Source organism: Berghia stephanieae, chromosome 1 (assembly GCF_034508935.2).
Source record: "Berghia stephanieae isolate SIO BIC M18660-M18661 chromosome 1, UCSD_Bste_1.3, whole genome shotgun sequence".
In the NCBI taxonomy this organism is placed as follows: domain Eukaryota; kingdom Metazoa; phylum Mollusca; class Gastropoda; order Nudibranchia; family Aeolidiidae; genus Berghia; species Berghia stephanieae.
In genome coordinates this window covers 124,725,547-124,733,046 of record NC_088360.1, presented here as the reverse complement: position 1 = coordinate 124,733,046, position 7,500 = coordinate 124,725,547, and the positions used below count along the sequence as shown (strand labels likewise).

The following is a 7,500-nucleotide window of genomic DNA, read 5'->3' as shown; positions in this document are numbered from 1 at the left end:
CAATTGCTTGCTCTCATTTGGATAGAATGCTAGTCTATCACAAAGCGGTATGTCTTTTTACCGAAACTCACCAAAACTCACTGTAAACTCACAGAAACTCACAGAAACTCACCACAGACTCACAAAAAGTCACCACAAACTCACAGAACCTCACCAAAACACCAAAACATTGGGGAGTTTATGGTGAGTTTCGGTGAGTTTTAGTGAGTTTCGGCGACTTTTGGTGAGTATATGGTGAGTTTCGGTGAGTTTATGATGAGCTTTGGTGAGTTTGTGGTGAGTTTCGGTAAAAAGACCGTCTTTTTTTTTTTTACTGAAACTCACCACAAACTCACAGAATCTACCACAAACTCACCGAAACACCAAAACTTTGGTGAGCGTCTGTGAGTTTTAGTGAGTTTCGTTAAAAAAAAAACAAAAAACCCTCACAAAGTACTTTCCGTCGTGTTTAGCAGATCCAGTTACCCAATCACTATCATCGGTCAGAGAAAAATCTCGATTTCACCTGGGATCGATTCTAGTCCGTTTTCACTTGAAGCGAGTTCTTTCAGGACCCTTTATGCAATGCAATAAAGCACTTTAGTTATAATATGAGGTTGTATGAAAACCGGGGTCATTGTACTAGTAATCAAGTACCCATTCGTGCAATACATTGACATAACAAAAACTAAACCTATTTTTTATAGTCATGACGTGAACCTTCAACAAAGTCTTTCATTTTCACCATCATTGTATCAGGAGATTGATCACCCACGTGTTTGCACATCGAGTTCTTCAATGGTTTATACTTGTAGGAAAGGAATTTGGGATAATGTTGGTCACACCAAGTCATATGCACGTGTAAAATCGTAGGACATTGAGTTCTTCAATGGTTTATATTTGTAGGAAAGGAATTTGGGATAACGTTGGTCACACCAAGTCATATGCACGTGTAAAATCGTAGCACATTGAATTCTTCAATGGTTTATATTTGTAGGAAAGGAATTTGGGATAATGTTGGTCACACCAAGTCATATGCACGTATAAAACCTGTAGCAGTAGCTAGTCATGCATTTCACCGATCCCCCTTCCCCACCTCCTTATCTTAGTTCTCTATCTCTTTCAAATCTTTAGGGTAAAAACAGCAAACAAAACATAAAGCACACACACACACACACACACACACACACAGAGAGAGAGAGAGAGAGAGAGAGAGAGAGAGAGAGAGAGAGAGAGGGGGGGGGTGTTGAATGATTAAGAAAAAAGAAAAATAAAAGAACAAAACAGCAAACAACTCCCCCCCCCCCCCCTAAAAAAAAGTCCTCTTAAAACGATTAAAATCAAATATTAACATAATTATTGGCTTGAACCGTTATTGGAGTTAACGTTATAAAACTACTATTCGTGTAAGAGGATTTAAATGCTGTTTTTTGTTGTTGTTTTTTTTTGTTTTGTTTTTTTTTTGGGGGGGGGGGGGGGGGGGGGGGGTAAGCAGTATTAGTAATATCGTATATTTTTATAATATATTTAGATACCAGATACGTCAGCCCCGCTACACATTATCTCTTATACACATAGTTTGACTCTTTCTTACATTTTTATGTGTGCACTTCACGAAAGGCATTATGCAACTTCAATTTTATTATAGTGTTTTTATGACACGTCCGTCATGCATACACGAGCTTATTGTTAGCTTTATATTATAGTTATAGGCCTACAACTTTACTCTTTGCCTCTTCGCCTCAACAACTGTAGCACACTTTAGTCCGAAAGGCCGTGGATTGCCCGAAGTAGGTCATCTTGTCAGACCTAAGAGCCATGGTTGGCCCTGCCTAACAAAAGAAGAGCCTATCCAGCCTGTTGAGTAGAACAGATGAAACAGAAAAAATAGTAATTTTTTGTTGTCGTTGTTGTTATTGTTGTTGTTGTTGTTGTTGATTATGATAATGTTGTCGATGTTTTTATTGATGATGATAATGATGATGGTGGTGATAATGTCTTAGTTGATTCCCTTTTTTTTAATGTATCATTGGATGGGTTAAAGCATTTTGGAATTATAACATACCGTAAGTCACAGACAGACGCGCAAACGCGAGGATTTAAAAGAGAGAGAGAGAGAGAGAGAGAGAGAGAGAGAGAGAGAGAGAGAGAGAGAGAGAGAGAGAGAGAGAGAGAGAGAGAGAGAGAACAAAAAATATATATAAAAGGAATAAAAAAGAGAGTGAGAGAAAGGTTAAAAGAAGTGAAGTGTGTCGTGCTGTGGTACTCAACCTACATGAAGCCATTCAGTGGAGATAATGCTTCACGTAATCTTTTTATGGGTTAAATTAGCAACCCGTCGCCTTTATATATATTTTAATTCTGGGATAGGGCTTTGCCTTTGTATTATTGTTTTATTTTATTTTATTTATTATTTTTATTTTTTTTTTTGTGTAAGGGGAAAATTACACGTGGGTGTTGTTTAAACAAATGTGCCTTTGATACAGTATAATGTTCAGTTCTCGAGTTTCTTCTTTCATTTAGACGTTTATTTTGCTAAAATTTTCAATGATGAATTTCCTATTTTAGTCACATTAATTTCAAATTAATAGAAGATTCTTGTTTCTGTGTATATTCTATTCATTTCTCCATTTTAATCATATACGTGTATCACTCTTTTGGGTACGAGAGGCGGGGAGAGGATACTTTATCGAAATTAAAAATTCAGTTTGAACATTATGTGTTATTTAACTTTAACTGCGAATACAATAACAACCTAGGAGGTAAAAGAAGAGGAGGGGTCGGATGATCATGTATAATGTATAGGTGTGATCTTTCTCATTCACGTGATAATTTTATAACAAAAAGTTCATTCCGAAAAGAGTATGTACTCTTGCGTGACTCTCTTGTGCAATAGTGCATCACAAATTCCTGTTGTAAAGCTACGAAAGTGGTGCTCTGATTTTTTTTATATTATGCGGGTGTAAATTTTAATCGACATTATGAATTCAGAATGTGTAGTATTTTTGTTTTGTTTCTTTTTTTTTTTTTCAATCCCAAGGAATACTTCTAATTGTTGACGATTGCAATGATATGAATTTCTTAATCAAGAGTGTAGACATTGTATTGTTTTTCCTGAAATTTCGTACACTTTAAATGATATTAAAAACCCCATATTACGGTCTTCTTTGGCAAACGCTTTAAAAAATCTTAAAGTATCGAGCCGATTGGCTTTTGGTATTTAAATAATTGCTAAAGTAATTAATTATGTTGTTTAAAAAACTGTGGTTCTCAACTGTAATAATGTCTTGGTAAACGACCTTTCATCAAATGATAACAAATTACATTAATTGTATATTATCTTATGTTAATCATATTATTATTATTGTAAAAAGGCCACTCATAAAATGTCTTGTCTTGTGTCTTACTTAACCTGTAATTTAGTTTATCGTCCCGATTTTATATTGCAGGTCTATGTTTTATGGTGTGTTGTTACAAAAGTGTTTGATCGATAATACAATGGATATGATGTTTGCATTAGCATATATTTTGTATATAATAGTCGTCTCCTTTGCATGTTTTTAGTGGTCATCGTTCGTGTATAGAGAGTATCGTATGTCTTAAAGGACACCTGCTGTTAACCGACTGTTCGATCGCCATATTGGCTAGGAACGTTAAGAAATACCATGCCATTATTAAACCAAAACCATACATTTGATATATTACTGTCTACGGAAACAATACTTAAAGTGTGCACTAAAATAGTACAATCACAACAATTTTATTATAAATTGTTTTGTTATATAAAATACAATTGTCAACAAATAGATTAATTGTTTTAATATGTAAAATCTTTTTTTTTTGTTTTGGTTGGTCTTTTGTTGTTTTTTTCTTTTTTATCTAGTGTGATATCCAGATTCAATCTGAGTTATCATTTTTATGCAGATGATACGCAAATATATGATTCAGCACCCCTTAGTAATTTACAGTTCTTAATACAACGAATTACGAGCTGTTTTAATGAGATTAAATCTTGGATGTACCACAATAAGTTAAAATTAAATGATAGTAAAACTGAGATTTTAATCTGTGGAAGGCCGAGTATCCTTAAACAGGCAAATAAATCACCTATTACTCTCTGAAATAGCACAATAGAATTTTCAAATAAAGCAAAAAACCTTGGCGTCATCATCGATAAAGATCTTTCCATGACAAGCCACGTGAATAACACCATACAATCTATGTACATAGAAATGAAAAAAATAAGCAAAATTCGTAATTTAATACCGAAGCATATAACAGAACTTTTAATTAATTCCCTGGTTTTATCTAAATTGTACTATTGTAACTCCCTTTGGGCGAATTTAGCTAAAGACAAAATTAGCAAACTTCAGGTTGCTCAAAATAACGCAGCCAGGCTCATTGTACGCAATAACAAAAAATACCCGTCAGCAACTCTTCTTCTCCGTGAGTTACATTGGCTTCCTGTGGAAAAAAGAGTTGCCTATAAGATTTGTACTGTTGTCTACAAATCCCTGAGCACGAACAGTCCCTCCTATATTAAAGAACTTCTAAACATATATGTCCCCAATAGAAACTTGAGGTCAAGCAATGACCAATCAATCCTTGTCAAACCTAAGCCATTGCGTAAAATAGGTGAACAGTCTTTTCAATTTTCGGCCTCCCATTTTTGGAACTCTCTCCCATCACACGTGAGATGCTCGGATTCGTTGACAACGTTCAAATCCCGCTTAAAGTTTTATCTTTTTACGTCATAATGTTGCAATATTATTTTCAAATTTTGTTGTTGTTAAATTGAATTCGTATCACGTTTCCTTCACACTTGTCTCACTGTAATATGTTTTGTTTTATATCACTGTAAAGCGCTTAGAGCCTGTGACAACGGGGTAAAGCGCTATATAAATGCCATTTATTAATATTATTATTATTAAGTATCGTCTGATTTGAATTTTAGAGGGAGTCATTCATTTAGAATCGGTTATACTTTTAAAGGAACCATTCTCATGATGCTCTAAATAGTTATACGAATAAATGTCATGTTTTATTTCCTTCTAATCGAAAAAAGATATTCATATCATTGGTTTGAAAGAAAATAAAAAACCCGACAAATAATTGATATATAAGAGAATTGTTGCTTTTCAATCATATGTGACTGACATCCTCAAAACGGTATTAAGTTGGGGTGCCAAAAAAAAAAAAGGCATGTTAAATTCAAAATGACCAGAAATGTAAAGAAAAAAAATGTTTTTAAAATTGTCACTTTATTAAGAAATTTATATTCACCATCAACAGGCCAACATTAAAAGTTTTGGTTACAAATTTAAATTTTCTCATCTACACCACCCTGACATAATAACGTTATGAGGCAGTGGGTCTCATTTTCGGCTTGAGATACTTATTGTATGAATTTACTGGTATTGTGAGCAATGAATGGGAAGGATGCTGGATGTTCCTTGTTTAGTTAACGCTGAAGTGCCAATGTAAATTAATTCACATCGTAACAGTGCCAAATGAAAGTGAGTTGGGTTTTTATTAACACATCACAGTGTGTTAATCTTTTTTTCTAACCAGGTCATTGTCGTGCTCTAGACAGACACGTATTTATAGATTTACCTAAAAAACAAACTCGCCCTTAAAATATCGATCGATATTTTAAGGGCGAGTTTCCTGGCCAAATTTTTAAACGCGTCTTTAATACGGGTTAATCATAGTAGATATGTAAGGGGAGTATCAATGGGTTTATATATATATATATATATATATATATATATATATATATATATATATATATATATATATATATATATATATATGATACGTCAGATAGCCAGAGTGGACATGGGATAGCGAGAGATTAATTCATTAATTTGGCTTTAAAAAAATAAGAATCCTTGACCGCCTCCTCCTCGCCCCCCCCCCCCCCCCCCCCCCCCCCAAACCAACTCAGTCATATCAATTGTGCAATGTGTTTGGAAAAGGGTTGAAAAGATGCCAGCACAGCACGCTGTTTTCTATTCGTTTTGTCTTTTGTTTCGAATAAAAACCGGCATGGTTCATGGGGGAATCGTGCTAGACTTTCGATGGACTTGTATCTAATTTAAGAAGGTACAAATCCGACTGGAGAAGAGGGGAGGGGGATACATATTATATTTTTTGTCCTTTCATCATCAAAAAGCGCTTTTACGGTACAAGACGTCCGTCAGACCATTTAGACGCCAAGAGAGAAAAGATTGCCTCATATTGATTTGCTATAATATCTAATGTATTAAATGGTAAAAGGGGGCCTGAGTTCGACTGAAATGGATGAAAGGTCCACCAATCTCGAAACTGGGAAAACGCGGTAAATTTCAACAACCGGTCAATGGCAAACCCTTCGTGTATATTGATCCTCTACAATTCTCTGTTTGGATTCTAATTTAAAAAAAAAAAATAATTATGTTTTTGATTTCTGTTTTAAACTTGAAGCGAGGCTGGTTTCTGCTCTTGCGAGGGAGCTCTACTAGCTCAGCAAGTTGGATTTTATGTTTAAAAAAAAACAAAAACAAAACAAACAAACAAACAAAAACAAAAACAAAAACAAAAAACAAAAAAAAGAACCCAAAAATAAAAGTGGCCAGAAGCATAGAAATACACGTACTACCTATAAAAATATAGAAAAGAAAACTATATTCAAAATATTTATACCGGTGATTCTGGTTTTTATGCGCTGTTTTTGTTTTGTTTCGTTTTGTTCTTCGGATGGTTGAATTATGGGCACTGACGTTGTGATACCGGTTCGAATCCCGTCACAACCAATAATTTTTTTTTTTCATGTATGATGTGGATGTCAAAGAATAGATATATAAATAATTCATTTGGCATTGATTTTCTTTTTTAATTCACTTAACCCCCCATTCAAAATCGGCTAATAGGGAAAAGGTCATCTTCATAAATTATAGTACCTACCAACCTTCAACGGTTCTCGAATTCGTGGCAAGTTGGTTCTGGATTGACTGTGTTTTAGGTCAAATTCAGTGAATCATAATTTACATATAGGCGTGTCTTGTCGAGATAGATCTTTCAGTGCGCGGGTTGCGGGTTGCGGTCGTATCTGGCGTCCCACTACCCTACATATTAGAACTAATTAGCAAAAGAATAGGCGCAATCATTGCAGACTTTCCCAAACAGTATCGATAATAGGGTTGTTAAATTAAACACCTCTCGTTAGTACAGTATAAAATACTCCACTATTTTTACAACGCGTAGGCCTATAGTTTTTCTTCTTTTTTTTTTTTTCTTTTCTTTTTCTTTCTATTAAAAAAAAAAACAAAAACAATTCATGTACTGAACCATTTGAAAAGGTAACCATCGAATTGAAATTAGGACATAGTTCTCTCTCTCTCTCTCTCTCTCTCTCTCTCTCTCTCTCTCTCTCTCTATCTATCTCTATCTTTATCTGTGTGTGAGTGTTTATGTGTGTGTGTTTGTGTGTGTGTGTTGTGGGTGGGTGTGTTTGTGTGTGTGCGTGTGTGTCTGAACTGA

General features: G+C 34.6%; 1 protein-coding gene across 9 annotated transcripts in view; it reads left to right on the top strand.

Moving 5' to 3' along the window:
* The window catches only part of LOC144963026 (uncharacterized), a 98,684-nt gene that overhangs the window by 55,477 nt on the left and 35,707 nt on the right, over positions 1–7,500 (top strand). The gene's annotated exons all lie outside the window — the stretch shown is intronic.